Genomic DNA, 25003 nt, shown 5'->3' with positions numbered 1-25003 from the left:
ACATGAAGGCCCAACTCACTAGGGTAAAGACCGGGAAACTAAAGACCTTTGGGTATGGGCCTTTGGTTGTGAGTTTTGCCCTGGAGAGGGTTCCCATGTTGATCCCTCAGCAGCTTACTGTTCCAGTTGGGGCTCCTCGGGAGCCTAAGTTGACGAGATGGGTTACAGTGATGGCCCGACATCCTGATGAGGGCACGACAGTGGTTCGATTTCCTGATGGTTACTTTCACTGGCTAGAGGGCCAGGTCTTTGCTATCCAGGATTTTCCTTATGCCGGGATGGATTTTCGGAATGACCCAGACATGGTTCTTCCACCGGGAGAACAATGGGATGACAAAGGTATTTCATTTTCCACAAGTTTTTAAATTATCTATTTTTTTTTTTGTTTTTTATATATATCGTCTCAAACTAACAGTAAAAATGTTCAAAATGCAGATGTAGGACCATGGCGTCCAGCCAATCTCCGGGATTTTGAGAGGAGACATCCACCTGTACTGGCACCGGCCCCACAGGATGCGGCCGCAGAGATGCTAGCTGAGTTGGAGCAGGATCTAGAGCGTCTGACGGTGGACATACCGGAGACGACCATAGATGATATTCCTATCAGATTGCAGCGCTATGTAGTCGCGGTCCCGGGGCCTTTTACGAGATTTCTATGTAGGGTAGCCCGTGCAGTGGTGTCTTACAGAGAGCATCACTAGTGACTGGATGGTCACCTTTTGTAGTCACATGTGACATTTTGACTTTTTGTACTTATCATTTTGCCGATCATAAGGTGTTTTAAACCTATGATCGAAGACGATGTATATTTTTTGACACACTCCTATCTATATATATATCATTATTACCAGCTTATTTTTTTTAACATGTATGATGAAATGTTTATAAATTTGCATTTATGATTGTTTACAAATGTCTATTTAACATTCGAGACGCCATTGCATCTGCTAATGTATTTAAAGACCTTGGAATATGTTGATATTCAATGTAATCAAATTCACGCTCCAAGAGACGCACCCTCAAAAACAATCTTAGTAACACCGAATTTCTAATGGCATAGACTCTATTAAGATGTAATACAACGAGTTCAGAATCTAACCTCACTATCAAACTCCGAATCCCAAATGAAATAGACTCAGATAATAATTCAATCACTGCACTGTATTTTTCAATGTTGTTTGTTGTTTGACTAAGGCTCACCCCATGCATAGAAACTAACTCGTCAGAGGGTGAATAGATAACCCAAGTTGCGGAAGAGATATTCCGTGTACTACGACAAGCACCATCAGCAAATCCAATGTACGTTTGGAGAGGCGTCGACATCTGCAATATCAAGAGCAAAACCAAGATAAGCCAGAATAACGACGAAAACTCACTCTTCTAGATTAAAGCACACTGTCTAAACTAAGCACACAGTCTAAACTAAGCACACATACTGGCTAGAAAAGAAAACTAAACTAACTAAGATCTCCAAACCCATCATTTAAGCATAATACCTCTTTAGGTAAAGTCCATTTCTGGGTTTACCCAAAGAGTCCCCATCAAAATCTACCAGCTCATAGGCCCCTTTTGCTAGCTTTTGCTTGACAATGTAGGGCCCATGCCACATAGGAACGAATTTCCCAGCGCCTAGCTTATCATTAGCTTGATCATATAACAACACTAGGTCTCCTTCTGAAAAACTTCGAGGGGTCACATTCCGGTCATACTGAGCTTTCATTCGCTTTGCGTGAGTCTCGATTGCTAAAGCAGCTTCACGTTGAGTCTCATCTAATTTAGCTAAGTATAACAAACGCTTCTCCTCTTCGGAAGTAGCTGGGAGTAATTCGATGGCCATTTGCAGTGACGGGATTTCGCATTCAATGGGTAACACGGCTTCCAAACCATAAACTAGTTGGAAAGGAGTGAACCTTGTTGATGTTTTCACTGAGGTCCAGTATGCCCATAGCGCTGAAAATAACATGTTGTGCCAATTCGACTGATGGATACCAATGATCCGTCGGATCATGATGACTAGAACTTTGTTGATAGACTCAACCAAACCGTTTGCTTGGGGATAATAAGGAGTAGAACTATCATGACGTAAACCAAGCTGGCTTGTAAGTTCTGTCATCATAACGTTCCGAAAATGGCGCCCATGGTCAGTGATTATCGCTTGTGGGACACCAAACCTAGCAATAATGTGATTGAATATGAAAATTGCTGCTGTATTGCCGCTTGCCTCGAATATAGGCATCGCCTCGGCCCACTTAGTAAAATAATAAACCGCAAGGATGATATACGCATGCCCCCCGCCCAAGCGAGGGTTACAAGTAATGAAGTCAATACCCCATTTGGCGAAAGGACCAACGACAATTATAGGGTGGAGAGGAGCAGGTGGCGCGCGCATCTTTCGATCAAACACCTGACAGTTGTGGCATTTTCGGACCCCCAACGGCTTATTACCATTGTTTCCAGCTAATAACCCATGTTCAATGGGTTGAGGAGATGCTCCTGCAAAAATACCAGAAAGTGACTGATATCCAGTAGGAACATAAGGACCGCCATGTAAAAATGATTCAAATGATTGAGAAAACATGGATGACTGACCAGACATATTTACAGGACTATATATACCTCTAGATGGAAAAGGAGTGCGAGGTGGAGAAAAACCGGTACCTGAATTGTCTAGAAAATTAGTTAACGAAAGATACCAAGTAGTACTTCTAGGAGGGCTATAAAAGATAGTTTCATGCTCTCTCAGATCAATGGTAGGTTGATCTTCAAGAACAGGGCCTACTTCTTCTTCTGGAGCAAGTTCTTCAATAGCAATTAGTCCAGAAGGAAGATTCTCGGTTATGACTCTTTCGACCCTAGGTGAATCAGGAACACTAGAAGTTGGAGTAACAAGTTCAGATATTTCAGGTTCTTCGCCTATGTCACTAGCAGATGAAAAACCACCAGTAAGCTCAGAAACTGCAACAACGTCAGGATTATAACCTGTCTCTAGTCTTTGGTAATCTGGATGGACTACCAAGGAAGACTCTCCTTCCTCAGGTGAACCTACTCTACTGCCACTAGGAGGGGTTACAAGGACTTTCAAACCTTCGTAATGACCTGGATCGTCTTCAGGAGGTCCACCCCGTGTTCTACGAAGTTTCCTCAACAAATCAGTTCCGGTAACAATTTCAGGTGACTTGCCCCGAAGTCTACGGGATTGTCTCGGTAATTCCGCCACAGTTAAAACTTTTAACTACTGCACACGCAAACAAAGTAAAATCTCAAAAAAAACCGCCTAAAGTCTCTAAAGAACCAAACAAATTTGAAGCACATGCCTAAAGAATCTAGGGCGTCAAACCAAGCACAAACAGTAGCCTTCCGGACCGAAAGCGCTAGTTGGTGATGAAGTCCAACATCGCCGGATTCAGTACAGAAGTGGCGGGTGGAACAATTACCCCGACAACCTGCTTAATGAATAGACCGGCACAAGTTCCTCCACTTTAACCGTCTCAAGTGAAGTGAACCCCTCGGAAAATCCAAGTGAGTCTAGCCGACGTCTGCTCCAGGTACAGTGGGATCTTCCCTCCACCGTCACCTCGGTAGAATCCTAAAGATTATGGTCACTAAGGTTACCAACAGCAACAAGTACACATGGGGGAACAGTCTAAACTCCGACAACACGCAAGGGCAGAGTATCAAGCTCAATCCCCTTGCCGGCTCCTTGACAATAATCCAAGGTTTACCGACAAGTGACCCCTAGTTCCTCGACAATGGTTAATCCGAGGTTTACCGTTTGTAATACGTGCGTGTCTGGCGTCGTTCCCAACGAGGGAGGATTGATCCCCTCACTGGTTCAGACACGAGCTCATGCTTCTCCTTTAAGAGGAGCTTTCCCAGAGTGTAAATGAAACAGCTGGATTTATTCTATCACAAGATAAGCTACTTGTTTGGTTTTGTTGTCTTGGAGAGTTTATTACTCTCCTACTCCAAGACACTAGCCTGATCTATATTGGTGTTTCAGAGCCCTAGTAAATAAAAATTACTACGTTAATTTTACTTTAAGCGTTAATTTTTATGGCTTCCTTAAGACAAAAGGTAGTGGAGATGAAACTGGTGGTGTGTAGACTCGACTCGCAACCACTACAAAGATGCACCTAAGATGATTTACTCTACTTTCCTTTTCAGTGAATTTCTTAGCTAAGAGAGTTGAGAGAATGCAATTTTTATAAAAAACAACTTTCTTAACAAAGACAATCAAAGAAACAATTCTCCTTTATCTTTTCAAAACATGCACTCATGACGACTAGTTATTCACGAAAATTCCTTTTCTTCAAAAGACTACAAATTCTCCTAAAGCAAATTTGATTCCAAAGAATTTTGTATTTTTCCTATATTAATCAAGCATATAAAACTATTTATCAAAAACCAATTTTAACAAATCTAAGGAAATCAAATCAAAATCACTCAAAAGTAAACTCAAAGGAAATTCACCTAAAAGCAAAAATAAAGAGGACAAAAGCTTACAAGGATGATTCCCGGATGTTTTACTTAGTCAAAAGCAACTAAGGATCAGTCTTATGCAGAATCATAAACTAATCGAAAAACAAAATCGAAATCTTTTTGTTCTTTTTCACAAAAATGAAATTCAAGGCTTTAAATCAACAAACTTTTCGAGATTTGCAAAGAGAAGATACAAAGGTAGATCTCTCACAAGGGTGACTTCTATGACAGGTCCGACTCCTAAGAGGGATGAACAAAACCAGGGAGATCCAAAGTTTGACAACCTCTAACGCCAAAGTCACTACAGGACTAGGAAAAAATCAAACCCTAAGGCAAAAACTCTATGAATTTCACCAAAAACTCTCGATACTAACAGAACAAGTCCAAGTGAAGATCTTTAACAACAAACCAATGGATCTGGGCAGGAAAAACCAATAAAAAGCAAAATCTAAAGAGCAAAAAGCAAAAATTTGAAAATTTTCTTAATTTTACCAGGGTACGCAGGCAGCCTGTTAAGACAGGTGCGGGTACGCTCTGTGCACACAGTAACAGTGCATACGAGTACGCACTCTGCTGAACTCAGAGCCTGCGTACTTCGACCAAAACTAAGAAAAACAAAAAATTAAATGAACTCTAAGCTAACCTACCCAAACACATAGTTCAACAGCTAAAAACCAGAAAACAAGTAGTGTTTCTCAAATCAAAAGATGAAATCAAGGAGAACTCAAACAAATCCATGGTTTCCCCAGCGGAGTCACCATTTTGTCACACAGAATCAGTCAATAGTGTGGACACAACCGACCTTCCTAGAAGTCTAAGACGTTCTAATGACAAACAAGACAAAAGAGAACAATCCTTCTCTAATTATGCGTTATGATATGAGAAATCAAGTGTTTAGCTCTTACCTTTAACCAAACGCTGTTGTAGTACCCTAGCTCCGTTGATCCGGATGAGCTCCTCCTTCTCTCCGAAACCTGCATTCACCAACAGTCAAACCATTAAATAGCACCTGATTATAACACAAAACAAAGCATATTCAACATATAGACCAAGGAGTATATGAAACAACTCATAAACAACAAGTTATTGAGAAGAATGGACTAATTTGTATTAAAGGTAACAAAAGGAACCATTACAACCTGAGCCTTGGTGTTGTGCAGGCTCCTTCCAGGGTCCACAAGAGTCTCCTTTACTCTGATCAGCTCACCCACCTCCCAATGGAAGCAAGTAAAGATGGTAATCTCTCCTCACAAGTTCTCACAAGGAAGTCCTAATTCCAGCAGCATCTACCCTTAGGAATGTTTAGCTTTCAGCCTCCCCTCCCTCTCGCCCAATGCCTATATTTATAGTGTTCTAGAGGAAGTTAATTAGCTCCACCATGGATGGGATAAGCCCCTCTTTCAATGGGATAGGCTACCCTCTTCATGGGATAAGTCCCTCTTTCTTTGGGTACATGAACCATCTGGAGGTGCTTCATACACGTCAAACAAGCTTCTAGAATGCTCTAGAAATGACCACAAGTAACTTTTTTAAGATGAAACTTGCGCCTTTTGACCTTTACAGGAGTACGCACCCAACCCTTTACATACAGAGCGTACTTGGACGTAGGCGTGGTGAACTTGAGCTGGGTACCCGCAGGTAAGGCTAAGAGAAACTGCGTACCAGAGATAATTGACTTTAGATGACTTTTCTCTTCTTTCTGGAGTTTGACATGTAGAGCAGAGGCATGAGACTTGGCAAGGAGGATAGTATGACAGTGGATGGAGCCATACTAACTGCAAAATAGTCATGGTGACATTTTTTAGTGTAACAGTTCTGCTTCCTGTAGAAGTGTGGTTGGTTCCCCAAGACCAGTGTTCAGTTCCTCTTTGCCTTGTTGTTCCTCTGTGGTGTCCTTGGAGGATGTACCTGTCCCTGCCCTCAGCTCCTCTAGCTGCAATCTCAGCTTCTGGTTTTCTTCCTGTAGGAACACGTGTTGGTAATTTGCCACGTGTTTAGCCATGGACAATTCACTTCTGGCCTCCTTGAGTTGCTCCTGTAAGGGACCTATGTCCGCCACACCCTTTGACTTGGCTATTTTCATCCACGTGTGTGTACGGACTCTTTCTTCCTCTAATGCAAAAAACAGTGGCACAGTAAATTTCTGAGGTATAATTTTGCTAGCCTCTAAAAAGTTGTAATATGAACTCAGACTTGGCTGAGGGCTGGGCTCTGGTATATGCTCTTTCTCCACTTCCTTTGGTGGCTCTACTTCACCCTCCCTTGGTGGTGATAAGGGTGCTTCTCCTTTCATTCTCTCAGTTTCTTTAAGCCTGGCTAAGGTTTCCTGTAGAGCATCTTCAGCATCCTGTAGCCGAGATTTTTCAGTCAATTGGTTTAACTTTCCTTGCCACGTAGTTTTCTTCGGGCTCCCCTTCTCATAGGTGACTGATATCCTCGAGGGGGACATTTCCTTGGGCGAAGTAGGGGCATCTTCAATGATGATCGGGCTGCTGGACGGAGGCTGTGGCTTGCCCATCTTTATTCTCACACTTCTTCGAGCTTTAAAATATAGAGGGGTCTCCCTCTTTCTCTTCTCCTTTGGCTTAGGAGGTGTGCTGAGGGCGGCCAGCACAACTGCTGCCTCCCTTTCACGAATGTCAGCTTTCTTCTCCTTGGGTTTCACTTTTTCGGGGTTTCCTGTAGAAGACCCTGTTTTAGTCAATTTCGGGCTTCCTGTAGAAGACCCCTGTTCAGTTAATTTCGGGCTTCCTGTAGAAGCCGGTTTCGGCTTTCCTGGAGAAACAGGTGTCACCGCCTTGGTTTGCTTTGCTGCATGAGTTTTGCTTTTTGACTTGGTTGCGGTCGCTGTCGAGGCACTTTTGCTGATGTGGACCTTCTCAGCCTTGTCCACTCTGCCTTGCAACCTTTTCTCTCTTGCTATCAAGATGGGTGTGTCATCTTTCTTTTTGTCACCCTTTTTCTCTTGTTTCTTCTCTTGCTTTTTCTTCTGCTCTATGGTCGGGGTCTTTTGGCCTTTTTCTTTCTTCACTGCGGGCACTGACTCTTTCTCCTCACTACTAGATGAACCGAGCTCTTCGGTCAGCATCTTTATATCACCATCCTTGGTCAAATTTCTGAAGGCTTCCCATGAGAGAGGAACCTTGTATGTGTGGAGCGCATCCTCCACAAGGAGTTTGATGAGTCCATGGTAGGCTACCTGGTCTGGTGTGCCTTCTTTCAACTTGGTTGCACACTCAATCAGAGACTGTAGTAGAAAGTAAGGGAGACTGAGTTTGTTTTCTACAGGTAGATCCATCTGGTGCCGTAATTCAGTGAGTAACTGAAAATGATACCCGTATACAATGCTAAAACGGCCTTCGCAGGTGATGTACTTCATAATTTGCAGGCTAACTTCATTCCACGGTGGCAGTAAACTGGTTCTACGAACCCCATTTTTGTCTTCTGAGAATTCCTCCTCTGGTGGAAAGAATTCTTTCTCAGCTTGTTGGCCCAATTTCCTTTCTTCTTTATCCCATGGTAATCCCATTGGGAGCTCCGTAACTCGACTGATGAATTGTGGGGTGAGGTTGAGGCTTAAACCCCTGAAGTTAAAGGTGGCCAATGTTTTAGATTTCGGCCTCAGAGCTTGCAAAAACTCTTCTGCCACTTCGTCGTCATAGCCCTGCAATTTGTCACAGAAGGATATCCATTGTGCTCGTGTGAAGAGCTCCACCACCTCAGGATTTTCTCTTAACTTCGTTGAATCAGTGGGTTCCCTTATGATGAACCCATTCGGCATGGTGAAAAACTGTTGCGTTAGCTGGAGGTGGCAAATACGGAAGAAATTTGGTCTACTGGGACAGAGCGTAGGATTACGCCTCTGTCATGCACATAATTCACAAAGCTTATCCCCTAAGAACCTTTAACACAGCTAATTACACTGACATCCTGTAGGACGACAGTTCATGCATGGCAAACAACATTGGCAACAATTTTCTATGACCAGACTGTAGACGACGATTCTGCCACCCTCAAAAACCAATTGCATGGAGAGTTCAGGCTTACCTTTTTAATCCGCCACCTTTTGACGTGAGGAACCCGACTTCCTGTAGAAACAGCTTTTCCTGTAGGAGCAGCGCGCGATTTCTGGGGGATACTGCAGTGGGTCTGCGCTCTTGGTGTTGCTTCACAGGCGTTCTGATGGCCAAAGACTCGGAGTATCGAGCTGCAGAGGGATCCGGATGACCACTCGAGTCTCAAACGGTGAATGATAAATGCATGGGGTGGCAATCTAGCCGATTAGATTTGAATCGGCGGGATCCGTGGCGCGGGGGTGAGCTGTCCCTGCCGGACCGTTGGACGACGTTATCCCATCATTTGCCTGCGAGTTCCCTTATTTCCGCATCATTCCCCGCAGATCTGCCGCCGTCTCTTCTGTTAAACTCGTTTTTTTTTTTGACGGGATTGCTCTCACGTGTGTACTGCCCGTTTCTTTTGCCACGACCGCCACCCAAACATATGACTAGACCATTAACTGATCAACGTGGCCAGTCGAATGGCCATACAACCGCTCAACCCATTCACTTCACACTTGCAAACATTTTCAAAGTAAAATTCATGCAATTCGATGGAAGAAAGGGTCGAGACACTTACCTGTGCGGCCGCAACGCGATTTTTCGGTTCTTGGACGATGATGAGTGGATTTATTTGCTGCTGGTGGATTTGCACAGGCCCGGAGGTTCATATTCACAGGCCGCTGACGATGGATTTGATGCTTCGGCTGCATGCGCCCGCGTTTTCATTGTATATGGCAAGCGCTGTGAATGGTGTGCACTCTAGCGGGCTTAACTGTTACGGGACTCCTACAGGATGTCCTGTAAAAGTTTTTTCCTCCTCGGGTGCACGCTGCACGACGAAGGCAATGGCCCCACGATCAAGCTCACAGAGCTCATGGATGGCTGGGATGGATATGGTATGACATCTCAGCATTTTTTCCATCTCAAAAATTGCTTTTCTCTTGATAACTCAATGATCTGCTTTGATGGTGCAGGTAACTTCATTGCATGTCGACAGGGATGGTAGAAAGAGGTGGCAGCAGTGTATAAGGGTGACAACAGTAGCTTGCATGCGTCCAAACCGATCCTTGGTCATTAGATCTCCTCATAAAATGAATTTTGGGCCATCCTGGACTTCTACAGGAAGTTTCCTGTAGAAATATAGAACTTCCTGTAGAAAGTTTGTGTTCCCTGTAGAAAGTCTGCACCTTCCTGTAGAAAGTCTGCATCTTCCTGTAGAAGACTCAAGCCGTGATGAAATTGTGCACATACCTTGGAGAAAATGAGTATTCTTGGAGGAGGTGCTGGTGAGGTCTCCTGGCAGCATGATAAGGATCTTGGGCTTTGCGTTAAAAGACCTCCTCTCCTTCATAGAACACCTACAACCTGCATGCATTTTCACATTATAAACTTGCTGTCCTCGCCTTTCTTTTTGCTTATTGTTTTTTTCTTTTTTTTCTCTTTTTTTTGAAAGATAACAGGGGCGCCTCAATGAGGTTTTCACCCTTGCCATCTGCCTTAAGCGCCTCAGAGAGGTTTTCACTCAGAGATCTTTTTTTTTTTTTTTAAATCTCTTTTTTTGAAAGACAATAGGGGCACCTCAATGAGGTTTTCACCCCTACCACCTGCCTTGGGAGCCTCAGAAAGGTTTTCACCCAAGGATATTTATTATTTATTATTATTATTATTATTATTTAGATCTTTCAGGGTATGCCCAAAGCAGAGGCAGAACCCTTCTCTATGACCAACACTGGTTTCTCCATAGTTTTGATGAACTCTTGTCTTGAGAGAGGTTTCCTGTAGATCTTCAATCGATGCCCATTGACAAGCATGGGGATGGATTCCTCATCAATGGTTCGAATAAGAACAGATCCATTGTCATGGCATTTTTCCACTGCATATGGTCCTAGCCATCTGGTTCTCAGCTTCCCCTTGAAATCTTTGTACCTGGAGTCATACAACAAGGCCCAATCTCCCGGCTGGAATTTCTTGTCATGGAGGTGTTGGTCATGCCACACCTTTCTCTGAAGTTGAACCACTTCTGAGTGAAGGAGGGCCTACATCCGGTGCTCGTCCAGTCCATTCAGCTGCAATAACCTTTCTTGTTGTGCATGGCTGAGATCTAGATCTAGCTGAGCTTCCATCCTCAAAGTGTTGTATTCAAACTCAATGGACAGTAAAGCTTTCTTCCCATAGACCAGCTCATAAGGTTTGAAGCTGGTGGTGGTCTTCCAGGTGGTGTTGTAAGCCCATGTCGCCTCAACCAGGCGATCTGCCCAATCTTTCCTACTGCTGCTCACCACCTTAGTCAAAATCCCTTCCAATGCTCTGTTGTTGTCTTTCCAGATCAAAGATTGATCTCCTGGATCTCCACAGCATAGGTAGGGCATGATGTTTCCCCAGTGTATACCTGTTGGGCCTGTTTATTGTTGGGGTTCGGTTTCGGTTGAGCAGGCATTTGAGGTTTCCTTGGAGGAGCAGGAGGTAATGGTTGAGGTTGAACTGGTGGTGGAGGCAAAATGGCGGGAGGAGTGTTGTACTGGGGCCTCCACCTCGACTGAGGTGCATTCCACTGAGGCTGTGGCTGGGCATGTGAATGATATGATTGAGTAGTGGGTAGAGTAGGGTACTGAGGTGGATAAGACCATGGAGGAGGCATAGACCATGAAGGATGAGCAGGGGGACCCCAGGAAGGCATAGGAGTCGATTGGTTGGGGCTGTAATAAGCTTGGGGTGCCCCTTGCATCCCCTGCTGGTAAGGTCTAGGTCCTTGTGGCCTCCTTTGGTTGAGAAAATAGAGAGGTTCAGTGGGAGCTTCCATCCCTTGGTACATAGCTTTAAGCCCAGGTAAGGTTGGACATTGATTTGTGGGATGGTCCTCCTCACAAACGAAGCACACTTCGACCAAATGCAATGGGCATTCGTTCTTAGGTTGTCTCCTTGTACATCTAGGGCAGAAGATAGCCAAGGCCCTCTCAGCTTCTTCCTTCTTCTGCTGGATCCTGATTCCTGAATGTGTCTAGTTGCATGGCGATGGTCTGTCTCACCTCACTCTTAAGATCTTCTAATTGATTTGCAAACTCATGCTTGGAGAAAGGAATACCAGCTGAGAGAAGGTTTCCTCTACCTCGTTTCCGGGCTGCCCTAGAGTGGTTTCTGAACACAGTCTTGATGTCCTCATAAGGCAGCTGGTAAATATCTCCCCCAGCTAACATGTGAAGGGTATCTAAAAGGTCTTCGGGGACTCCTCGGAGCAGGACCAACTTGAGGGATTCAGGGTCAAGTGTGCACCTAGCCCGCTTATAGCTAAGTTGGAACCTCTCCTCATAATCCTCTAAGTCCCATGGTCATCCGAAAGATTTCTCCCTTGGTTTCCTTGGACCTACAGTAGTCCCGGTACTTGGTATTGAAAGCTTTCTGCATCTGAGCCCAAGTGGTGATACTATTCCCAGGTAATCCCATGAACCAGCGTAATGCTACATCCTTAAGAGTTGAAGGGAAGAGTTTCAGCTTCTGCTCATCTTCAGTATAGTCATAGGTTCTACAAAGGACAGCAAACTCAAACAGGAAGGTATCAGGATCTTCAGTAGTTAGTCCATGGAAGTGAGGCAGAGCAGAGGGACTAATGTTTTTCATTTTCATGTCTCCATTGGTTTCTCGGATGGGGAAGGCACCTTCTATTCTCTCATCTTCTCCTCTATTGTCAGCCATAGCCTCAGATGGGATGGTCTCTAATTCTTCTTCTGCTATAGGATCTTCGTATATCTCAGGAGGTTCACCTATAGGTTCTTCTGGATCACTGTCACCGAAGAAGAGAGAAGGGTGACTCAGTGATGTGGTGGGGGTGTTGGGTAGGAATTTGCCTGTTTTATCTCGATTCCTACGAGGCATGAAATGGAAAGACTTTTTGGTTGCTTTTGTTTTTTTTTCTTTGGTACCTGCAAAACTGAAACAGATTGATCTACAACTAACTATCTTGCTGAAATAAAAATGCAGAATTGAAATGAAAGCAGGAAATGACTAATCTACTTTGCTCAAATGGAATTGCAGGAATGGAAATGCTAGTCTACGCTTGCAGAATTGAAATGCTAATCTATGCTTGCAAAATTGAAATTGTGGAATTGAAATGCTAATCTATGAAAGCAGGAAATGTCTATGCTACTTTTGCAGAATGGAAATGAAATAAACTACTTGGCAGAAGGCGAGAGTAAGAAAATAGAAGAAAAGCAACAATTACTAATACTCTGACGCTTCCCCGGCAACGGCGCCAAAAAGATGGTGGGCTCCAGTATGTAGCAATAATGCTACAACTCCTGGAGCTTCCTTCTCTAATTTTATCAACCCGGTAGTTTGTAACAAACTTGGAAGCGACGGTGCTGTATGCACAAGTACTAGCTCTTGTCGCAGCTGTCACTTGGTCAGCTGGCACAAGTCCGCTAGGGCTCAAGCCAACTTCTATATGTTCTCAGAAGAAGCTTTCTAAATGATGAACGAAGGCTATCTCAAAGGGAATTAACCTATTTTGCAAGAATGAACTGAAAGCCAACCAAACATGGAAACCCTAGTAAACCCTAATCTGACTAGCTTAATCCTTATGATGCAATGGTGGGAATGCAACTTTCAGAAATGATGCCATTACTTCTAGTGAGATGAGATGCATCCATTTAAACTACTTCCATTGAAGAGAACATGTTTTTGTATTTTTGCTCAAGTGGGTGGAGTCATTATGATTGTGCTTCTTACTGGGTCTTGACTGTGAGGGGGTAGTTCAAAGGAGAGGAAGGCTTGGGAAAGGTCAGGAGGACTCTGAGAGGTTCCAGGGGATCCTTCACATCATTCCACAGAAGTTCACAATGTTCAGGTGCTTGGCAACCGTGTTTGCAGGCTTCTACAGGATGTCTGTAGGGGATCCTACAGGAAACTCGGGATTTCTACAGGAAGTCTGCTAACTTCTACAGGATGTTCTGCAGTCAGAGTTTTGGGTGATGGAGGAGTGAAGGAGCTGTATGGGTGGATAGGTAAGATGACAGAGGAGCTTGTGATGGCCTATGGACAGAGAGATGAGATGGGGAAGGTGTGTGTAAAGCTGGTTGGTCTAGAGGAGGGTAGTAGTAGTGGAAGGTCAAAAAGATTGAGCAACGTGGACGGTAGAAGGGTTGGAAGGAAAATGAGTTGAACAGAGGATGAGTAGGTGGCTTAGGCATGGTTTAGAAGGATAAGAACACGATGAAGTGGTGCTGCGCAGTGTAAATGAAACAAATCACCCTTATCTTGCATGTAAACGAAAGTTCACCAACCTATTCTAACTGTTTTATTAGGAATCAAAGAACGACAATGTAAGTTGAAGGGAAACCGTGCATGATGCTGAACCAAAGAGTCATTACTCAAGATATAATCGTATGGACAATTCTTCAACCGAAAACATTACATCAATACTTGCATGCATACGTTAAAACAGTGCTTTTGGCAGTTGGCACGGTCTGCACTTCCGGTCCTTAAACAGAGGTGAAAGTGAGCATGCATTCAACCCTTTTTTGAACTCAACGTAACTTCAATATCCCTATGCTAATTCTGAACTACTGAAACAACTGCATTCATGAAACTAACCTACATAACCAAACCGAAACAGTCAACTCAGCAAACTATGTTTTCCAAGTGCATGTAAAGGAAAGAAATGCGATGATAAAAGAAAGACAAGTAACAATACAAAGAAAAGGAGGTCTATTGCTCTCAGGTTGGGCCCTAACCTGAGAGCTATAGCTCCTCTAAGAACTCAGAATTGAATCCAAATCTGCCTGCCTTTTATTAAAAGATCATAATCATGAGTCTAACAACATGCCAAAATTGGCTTACAAAGAGCAAAAACAGAGCTACAGCTCGTGATTCAAAATCTACAACAAAGGTTCAAGAGTCTTTATCGAAGGCTACAACCTCAATATTTATACATGATGAGGGCCAAGCTGGCCTCCTCAATTAGTGGGGCTTGGCTATCCAACTAAAAGTAAACTGTTGTTCCTGTAGAATCCGTTGGCTGCCTTCTAGCTCGGTGGTGATAGCTGTTGGAGCTCGGAGTTGGGGTGGAGATCACGAGGAAGGTCATTCAAGGCTGTGGACAACCTCCCTATAAACCCGCAATGGCACCTTGGCTGTCTCCTTGTCCTCATTTGCGTGGTCTTTGCTCCATTTAATGTCAAAAAACTTGAAATCATCATGTATTAGCCACATAGACATAATGATTGCCCTTCTTCGTACAAATAACACAAATATACTAAGAAATGATGCGTAAGTGATAAAAAATGAAGGGTTGAGCAAGGTAAGTAGGCCAAATGAGCCCAAATTGTTACCAAAAATTGGGGCTCATCAGCTTGGAGGGCAGAGGAGAAGGCTTGTGAGAAGCCTTGTTTGCCTGTGAGCATCCAGGAGAGATGGTTAGCTGTGAGAGCTAAGGTTTTGTATTATTCTTATATATTTCCACCTTGTATGATAATACAGATAGTGGGGTTTTAGCTGAGGCTTTCCTCTGAGTATTTTCTGTGTTTCATGTGCATTGATTCTTCTTCTTCTGGTTATATGTGTTCAGCGTGATCTTGCTCAATCTTTAAGCTTCCACAAACAAAATTGATAGTAGAAGTAGATTATAGTATTTTTCTTTGGTATATTGCATTATCAAGTTAAGCTACAGTCAGATTTTCTACATAGATCTCAAAGGTAGATTTATAGAGAATTTGCAGAATTTATACATGGTATCAGATCCAAGTTTATCGAAGTAGTGAATAGTATACAGAGAAGAGAATTTGAAGTTTGAAGTTAGGGGTTGTAGGTGCAAATCGAATTCATATCATACTTAAAAATAAAAATAAAAAAATGAGATGGGACATTATGCGACTAATTGCCCATCGAAGAAGTCCAACAAGGGGTCCTTGGAAGGATCGAAAGGTGAGGCATTGGACTCTCATTTCGAAATGGACTTTACCCTCATCGCATGCATGGTGTCATCGATGATGGGTTGTGTTTGGTATCTTGACAGTGGAGCCTCATTCCACATGACCGGCGATAAAAGTTTATTTAGCACCTTGGAGGAGAAAGACCTCAAGATGTGCATAGAGATGGGTGACGATGAAAGGTTTAGTGTTTCAAGAGTGGGCACGGTTGCTTTTCAGAGGGAGCATGGAGCTTCTATCACCTTGACAAATGTGAAGTATGTGCCTGGACTGAAGAAGAACTTGGTATCAATCACGATGTTGGAGGACAAAGGCTACGATGTTGTCTTCAGTAAGGGAAAGGTTTTCTTTAGACACATCACCACGAGATAGGTGAAACAGATCGGTTCACGAGTCAAGAACCTGTATGCTCTTGAGGTTCAAGATGCATGCAAATCCTTGAGGAGAAAGGCAAATTTTAGAGACTTGGTGGTTGAGAGAGAGAGTAAATTACCTCTCAACATGCAGCCCCAGAAGAAGTCTCAGACAATTATGGAGGAGCCACAATTAGAGATGCTGAGAGGAGACTGAGTGGAGGCATCCACTCATGCAGAGACCTCGAGTATGGGAAATTTCGAGAAAAGTAGGCAGAGGGATCACATGCAACCATACCTCCAGGTGTGAGGTGGGGCGATATGAAGTGATAATCCCAAGAAGGCTGAAATTGGGCAGGGTCCATTGAGAGTTTTTATCTCATGGATCGTACCTTGCTACGGGAGCCCAAAGTACATAGTAGCAAGAGGATTCAGTGGGATTGATGCAATTAGAGATCAAAGTGATAAAGGCTGGAGCAGTCAGATACTGAAGAGTGTCGAGAAGGATTGACAACAGTGTAGAAAGGCTGAGTCAGCAGAAGCACAGAGTTTTCAAATGATAGAGGTAATAGCAATCAGAGACTTTGATCACAGATGCATCATATCGATTCAAGTTGGATGTTTTTTTGTTTCTGGAGTTGCTTTTACAACAACACTAGAGAGAAGTGTTGCATGCAGAACATTCCAAAGGTTCAAGATCGGGATCGAGTTGAATTCCTTTCTTATTTAGAGGGAGTGTTGAAAATAGCAAGAAGAAATGTTAAAAACGGAATCCAGAATATTCCAATTTTAATTTGTCCATGAATTAAATTGTGAATTAAATTCGAATTTAGTCTCACCAGCTGCTTGAAAAATAATTAATTAATTCATCTTGAGTTAATTAGTTGGAGAAATTCAAGTTAGAAGTCTTTCTGAAGTCTGTAGAATTTCTCACTGTAGATCAACAAATTATGCAATATACTAAAGCAAAATACAAGATCTACTTCTACAATCAAACTTGCAGAAGCTTAATCGAATATGAGCAAGATCAAATAGAACACATATAACTAAGAATGAGAAAGCAATCACACATGAACACAGAAGAATACTCTAGGGAAAGCCTCAGCCTAAAACCCTGATCTCTGTAATATCATACAAGTGGAAATATGAACGGATTACACAAAGCTTTAGCTCACAAGCTATCCAGCACTCAGTACAATCCCTCCATGTTGCTCATAGAAAGTCAAAGGCTTCTCACAAACCTTCTCCTCTGCCCTCTAAGCCTCCTATTTCCTTGCGCAGTTTCTCCTCGGTCCTCAAGCTGCCACCTGTGTGTAATAATCCCTCACACACTGCTTTGACCTCTGAAATAACTACACAAACATGAAGGAGATAATTCCTTCTGCATGGATGAGTTTCCTATATAGGAAAAATCCTCCAATTGATAGTACACTGTCCCTTCCTCTAATCTCAACTGGGTCTCTGACTGAACTGACATGCATGAATTATTTATGAGAGAATATTCAGTTATCTGAAGTGCAGCAGTTAAATGCATGCAACCATTAACTAACTGAACTCACAATTAGTTCAACAAACTATTTGAACTAATTTAACTAGACTTAACTCAGATAACTGAGCTAACTAATTACAACTCAAATACAACTCATCCTTATCTCCTTAATTAAGGGATAACTTCCTCAATCAAATGGATAACTGTTGTATGTCTTCACATAGACTTCTTGTTTGATTTTCTCCAACTAATTAACTCAAGATGAATTAATTAATTATTTTTCAAACAACTGTTAAGAACAAATTCGAATTTTACTTCCCAATTTTAGTTCAGGGACTAACTAAAATTGGAATCTATCCCGAAATGTTATTTATAGCAATGCTATTTTTAGCACTTCCATTTTTCATTCCTTGTTGCTATGTCTAACACTAGTACCCAAACTACTATTTATAGAAATGTTATTTTTAGCATTACTTATTGCCATTTTCAACACTCCTTCTCAACAAAAAAGACATTCAACTCGAACCTGATCCTTAACCTTTGAAATGTTCTACATGCAACACTTCTCCCAATTGTTATTGCTCTAGCAACTCTAGAAACAAAAAAAACTCCCAACTAACCTCCTGTTGGGCTAGAAACATCCTCTGATGTTGAAGCTCCATCTGCCGCTGACAAGTGCTCCCTCTCTGACCTCTGAGCTGTTGCAACACTCCATGCATCTCGCACCGTTGCACACCTCTCTGTGCCATCCTGCACTGGTGCAACACTCTTGTGCCTCTCGCATTGCTGCAGCTTGCTAGCTCTGCAAAGTCTTGGGATTCCTGCACTGTAGCTCTCTCTGCCGCTCCATCCGCATCTATCTCTACCCACTCAGCCAGTCCTGCTACTCCTCGTCGGGGCTCCCGTAGCAAGGTCTAATCAAGAGGTTGGGTACCTCAATGATCCCACCCTTATTCCAGCCTTCTTGGGACTGTCACTCCACATCGCCCCACCTCCTACTTGGAGGTATGGATGCATGTGATCCCTCTGCCCACTTTGCTCGAAGTTTCCCCCTACTAGAGGTCTCTGCATGAGTGGATGCCTCCACTCTGTCTCCTCTCGGCTTCCCCAGTTGTGGCTACTCCACAACCTCTTGAAGTTGCTTCACCAATCGTGGCTCCTCCACAATTGTCTGAGACTTCTCCTATGGCTGCATGTTGAGAGGTAATGTACTCTCCCTCTCAACCACCAAGTCTCCAACAGTTTCCTTGCTCCTCAAGGCTTTGCATGCATCTTGAACCTCAAGAACATAGAGGTTCTTGACTCATGAACCAATCTGCTTCACCTATCTCGTGGTGATGTTTCAAAGGAAAACCTTTCCCTTACTGAAGGCTACATCATAGCCTTTGTCTTTGAGCATGGCGATGGACACCAAATTTTTCCTCAGTCCTGGTACATACTTGACATCGGTCAAGGTAATGCGAGCTCCATGCTCCCTCTAAAAAAAAATTGTGCCTACACCTGAGACACTATATTTTTCGTCATTGCCCATCACTATGAGTATCTGGAGATCTTTCTCCTCCGTCACGAAATTTTCTGGAAAAATATCTGATTTTAAATTAGCGATATCTCCCTCATACGAACTCCGATTTAGACGATTTTTTTTTTGAATTTGGGCATTTTTCTGCAAGGAATCCATATATGCTATTTGTTTCTAAAAATTTTGCACAAAAATTTTCAGATCTGCTCTGAAAACTCGCGTCCCAAATTTTTTTTTGTTTCAAATTCTCTTCTTCATGTATACTGTTCTCTACTTTGATCACATTTGCTCCGATACCATGTAGAATTTCTCACTGTAGATCAACAGATTATGCAATATACTAAAGCAAAATACAAGATCTACTTCTACAATCAAACTTGCAGAAGCTTAATCGAATATGAGCAAGATCAAATAGAACAAATATAACTGAGAATGAGAAAGCAATCACACATGAACACAGAAGAATACTCTGGGGAAAGCCTCAGCCTAAAACCCCAATATCTATAATATCATACAAGTGGAAATATGAATGGATTACACAAAGCTTTACCTCACAAGCTATCCAGCTCTTAGTACAATTCCTCAATGTTGCTCATAGACAGTGAAAGGCTTCTCGCAAACCTTCTCCTCTACCGTCCAAGCCTCCTATTTCCTTGCGCAATTTCTCCTCGGTCCTCAAGCTGCCACCTGTGTGTAATAATCCCTCACACACTGCTCTAACCTTTGAAATAACTGCACAAACCTGAAGGAGATAATTCCTTCTGCATGGATGAGTTTCATGTATAGGAAAAATCCTCCAACTGATAGTACATTGTCCCTTCCTCTGATCTCAACTGGGTCTCTGACTGAACTGACATGCATGAGTTATTTATGAGAGAATATTCAGTTATCTAAAGTGCAGTAGTGACATGCAAGCAAGAATTAACTAACTGAACTCACAATTAGTTCAACAAACTATTTGAACTAATTTAGCTAGACTTAACTCAGATAACTGAGCTAACTAATTACAACTCAAATACAACTCATCCTTATCTCCTTAATTAAAGGATAAGTTCCCCAATCAAAGGGATAACTGTTGCATGTCTTCACATAGACTTCAACTTTGATTTTCTCCAACTAATTAACTCAAGATGAATTAATTAATTATTTTTCAAACAGCTATTAAGAACAAATTCGAATTTTACTTCTCAATTTTAGTTTAGGGATTAACTAAAATTGGAATCTATCCTGAAATTCTATTTTTAGTACTTCCATTTTTCATTCCTTATTGCTATGTCCAACACCGGTACCTGAACTGCTATTTATAGAAATGCTATTTTTAGCATTTCTTGTTGCCATTTTCAACAAAGTCATGCAACAGTTATCCCTTAAATTAAGGAGATTATCCCTTAATTAAGGAGATAAGATTGAGTTATATTTGACTTGTAATTAGTTGGCTCAGTTTACTAAGTTAAGTCCAGTTAAATTAGTTCCAAACTGTTTGAGGAACTAATTGTGAGTTCAGTTAGTTAATGCATGCATGCATCCAACTAGTGTAATCCAGATAAATGAATATTCTTTCATCAGAAACTCATGCATGTCTATTCAGAGAAAGAACCAGTTAAGCTAAATGTCAAGGACAAGTTACTATCAGTTGCATGAATTTTTCTATAAAGGAAACTCATCCATGCAGAAGGAATAAGGTTCCTTGAGGATTGCACAGTTTTACAGGGTGTGAGATCAGTGTGAGTGATCAGTGTTACACTTGGTAACAGTAGGATCACCCAGGAGAAACAGTGCAAGAAAATAGGAGGCTTGGAGGGCAGAGGAGAAGGCTTGTGAGAAGCCTTGTTTGCCTGTGAGCATCCAAAAGGATTGTACTAAGAGCTGGTTAGTTGTGAGAGCTAAGGCTTTGTATTATTATGATATATTTCCACCTTGTATGATAATATAGATAGTGGGGTTTTTAGTTGAGGCTTTCCCCTGAGTATTTTCTGTGTTTCATGTGCATTGATTCTTCTTCTTCTGGTTATATGTGTTCAGCTTGATCTTGCTCAATCTTTAAGATTCTGCAAAGCAAATTGATAGTAGAAGTAGATTATAGTTTTTTGCTTTGGTATATTGCATTATCAAGTTAATCTACAGTCAGATTTTCTACATAGATCTCAAAGGTAGATTTATAGAGAATTTACAGAATTTCTACATTGGGGTCATTGAATCTAGGGTTCATTGAATATGGACATTAGCAAAGACTCATGTAAACCAAGTTCAATATCAATGCTAGGTTTCATATGTTGAGGTCACACAAATTGAGATGCTCGATAAGGTGAGGGTGAATGATTCATCGACACTCATTGTTTTTATGGGTGGGCAGATTGAAAGTAGAATGCATTGAATAACAACATTAACACAAATCTATCTTAACCCGAACATAAATTGAGGTGCTCTATTGGGTGATTTTAAATGATTAAACACTTTTTGTCTGTATAGGTAAATTCAAGGTACATTGCACTGAATATGAATATTAACACATCCATTTAAACGTGGTCTGATATGTATATTTGGATTGTGAATCTTGGCTTTGTATTTTGACAACATAGAAATGGTTAATGTATGAAACCTAAATATGCATACTTGGCCTTCACATTCTTGATGTGTTTGTCAAACTTGTATTTGGATGTGTTAAATGGTAAGCATCTTGTTGTATTTAGAATTGTTTTTGTTGCTTCATTATATTGCATTGTTGATTGTTATTTGGGTAACTCGTACCTCTTTCAATGCAAAGAAATTTCCAAACCATTAGTGAAATCTCTAGAGATAAATATGAGAAGCAATAAGAAGTGACATTGGTTATAGGGATAATAGGAATTGCATGAAATTTCTTGGCATAAAGCTTTCCTTTGTCACATACTCCTCGTGAACCTTGGAAAGTTTATGGAGTTTCTAGGAGGGTTAAGCCAGATTGGTCTCTAGATAGTCTAGTGGAATATATTCAATGTGATGTTTTAGATAAAGAGAAAAATCTAGATAAGATCTCGTTGTTGAAGGATGCCACCCATCTCTTTTGGGTTGTTTGGGTTAGAAAAGGGACATAGGGGAAAAATTATGCGAACAATGGAAGAATGTTGAGTAACGTTGTCTTCAGACTAGAGGGAAACATTAAATTGGTCCATTTGATGTGGTGGCAAAGAATCATAAATACCAGCCCCATGAGACCCTTTCATGAACAACTTCCTATGCTACCTGTACCCAATTTTTACTACACTCTCAAGGATATTTTATTTGAGGCTACAAAGAATAAACAAGGATTAACTTGGTCCATTCACCATCTGACATGCATATTTGGATTTTCTCCTTAGAGCATTATGAATGTTGTAGGAACATTGCGTTTTTACACTACCATTTGCAAACATGAGGGGTTGTCTTTCAAGTAACCAGGGAACAATATTTCATGGGAATAATTTATGGATGCATTTGATGCAAAATTGACTGCAGAACAAGAAATTTGGGATGCCATAGATCCTTATTCAAAGAACCAAGCCCTTGATTATGCTAATGTAGATGTGTATAAATGTAAACGTTGTTGGAGAATACTAGCACAAAAATTTGATCTACAACCATTATCATATGAGGGTGAAGGGTTGAGTCTGGCTGAGGTAATGAAAGACAAAGGTCTAGTTCGGGATGCAATTTTTAATGAAAATAAGCTCTTGGATTGAGCACTTGGGAAGGAATTTGTGCATCCCTGTGTTTTGAGTAGATTGTTTGATTGTATTACATTTAACATTAAGATTTATTTTTCATTTAAATTTGGCTATAGTTTTTTTTTCTAAGTAAAGGCTAATTCTATTAATAAAGAGAAAATATTTACATGGAGGTCAAGACCTCAGAGGAAGCCGAAGCTATCCAACAGCACTGACCCAGAGTACATAAGACCAAATAACTAGATGACCAGATAACCAGATAACCCAATTCCCGGATTGAGATGACCAGATACATAAGACCCAGAATCCATACATACAAAAATACTGGCCAAAATGGTAAACAACAGTACAGGGCAGAGGAGAACTGTAACCATGATAATTTCTGTGCTGCCCGGATAACCATATACAAAATTGAAAAAACAAAGGCCTGATAGACTTGCCGGACCAAGACCTGATAAGAAACATATGACCATAAGATCTGATAGCCATGATGCGCCGAAACCTGATACAAAACATGTTGACAAAATCCAGAATAACATAGCACATAGGAAAAAAGAACCAGAAGGGAAACTGCGACATCAGACGAGGTTTTGGAGTCATCATGCATTTTCCAGAGGGTCCCGAGCAGCCTTCTCCACCTGGCAAGGAATGCCCATCCACGTATCATCGACATTGTCCCCGGCACTCGTATCGTTGCCACCTGGAGGAGCTGCCAAGCACTGATTTCCAACCGAGGGGTTCGCCGGATCGACTGCAGCCAAAATGTCCTGAGCATTATCTTCTGGAGGCATGGGGACATCAGGGACATTCCCCTCAGCCTGCAAGTCACCACGATCAAACACAATTCCAACATCTTCTCCCTGAAGCACGCTATCATCCTGAGACTGCAAAGGTGAGGTAGGCACAGAGACACTGGGCTTGTCTTCTTCCTCAGCCAAAATGACAGTGATGCTAGCTGAGAGAATCGGTCTGTTGAGACGACTGTGGAATTTAAAGCGGGTGGTTTGGAATGAATTATGTGGGAAGGGCTTACCATGATCAGAGGATGGGGAAGCCGAAGCCAAAGGTATAATGTTCTGGGGAACAGGCTGAGAACGCCCGCGGTTTCCACCGCTACCTCCACGACGAGAGCAACCACGGCGACGCACCATCGTCAGGGGAACAAGGAGACCTGAGGGAGAAGGGGAACAGGGCCAGACAGAGCAGAAACGCAGGTGGGAAAGCCAAGCAAGCATCTTAGACCGGAAGAGCCACCAAGCTATCGACGCAATACGAGAATGCCAGAATAAAGACAAGCTGATGAAGAGAGACCTGATAAGAATGACAGCAGAGCCCATCGTCGAAGCCATGAATATAACAACCTGCGAAAATTCTCGAACAGGGAGCGCATTCAATTCCGAATGCTTGAAGATCTGCCGGTACTGAATGTGATTCATTTTAATCGCGGGAGGAGTTAGGAGGCCGTGCAGGATTGCCAGCTGCAAGTCTAGATGTCGGCTTGACGTGAGCCCACACTGATTATGCCTTGAAAGCACCCGCATCCGAGTGTAAATTTGGCTATAGTTAGATCACATAACATATCACATTTTTTTCATCTATGCTCTTCCTCCATATGCGATACTGACTTACGGTGTTTCCTTTGCAACCTCTGGTGCAAATGGTAGTACTTAGAAAAAATAAAATAGAGACCAGAAAAGAAGTCACTGTGAATAAATACAATGTCTCCTTACTTCGGAGTTGCAACTTGATATGACTCTTTGGTGGCAATTTTTGACTTGCAAGTTGATATGATACTCTTATGTTCTTCGAAAAAAATTAAAATTAAACGTTAAAATTTTTAATTTTTAATTAAAATGTTAAAAAAATAATGAAAAGCATACTCACATCTCATAATTACATCAAAGAGAGAATTGACATCTACATTTATGTTTATGAAGTTCTAAGTTATTTAGCTTTAGAATCATGGGCACGTTCAATCCACACATGATACATGCGTTACACAATCTCACTACTTGCAACCTATCTTATTCACCAAACAATGAAAAGGCAACTTCCCAAGTTTGGAAATAACTTCTTGTTTTAGGCTTATAAAAATAGTCCACTTACTCATACCATCTATTGACTACCGAGCTATTGAACAATCACAATAATGTCATAGTTATGGATTATATCATTAATTATTTATTAAAATCAGTGAGAATTGTATATCCAACTTTGAGTGAGAATTGTATATCCAAGTTTGAATAAAGAAGGAATAACTATTAATATTGTTTAGATTTTTTTAATAATAATTTGGAATAATTAATAAGAATATTTTCTTGTAAATATAAATTAGTTAACTCTTATTTAAATTTTTAGTAATATTTTGACATAACTAATAACTAGATCGATAGACAATTTTTTTTGGTATATATAAATTTAATTTATACTCTTTTCTTCTACCCACATAATTGTTCTAGCATATATTTAGGTTAGCATATTATATCCATCTTAACAATAATA

Source organism: Pinus tabuliformis, chromosome 4_2, assembly GCF_031772625.1.
Source record: "Pinus tabuliformis cultivar Carrire ecotype Pingquan chromosome 4_2, CPIR1, whole genome shotgun sequence".
Taxonomy (NCBI): Eukaryota; Viridiplantae; Streptophyta; class Pinopsida; order Pinales; family Pinaceae; genus Pinus; species Pinus tabuliformis.
Note: the sequence above shows the minus strand (reverse complement) of the source record.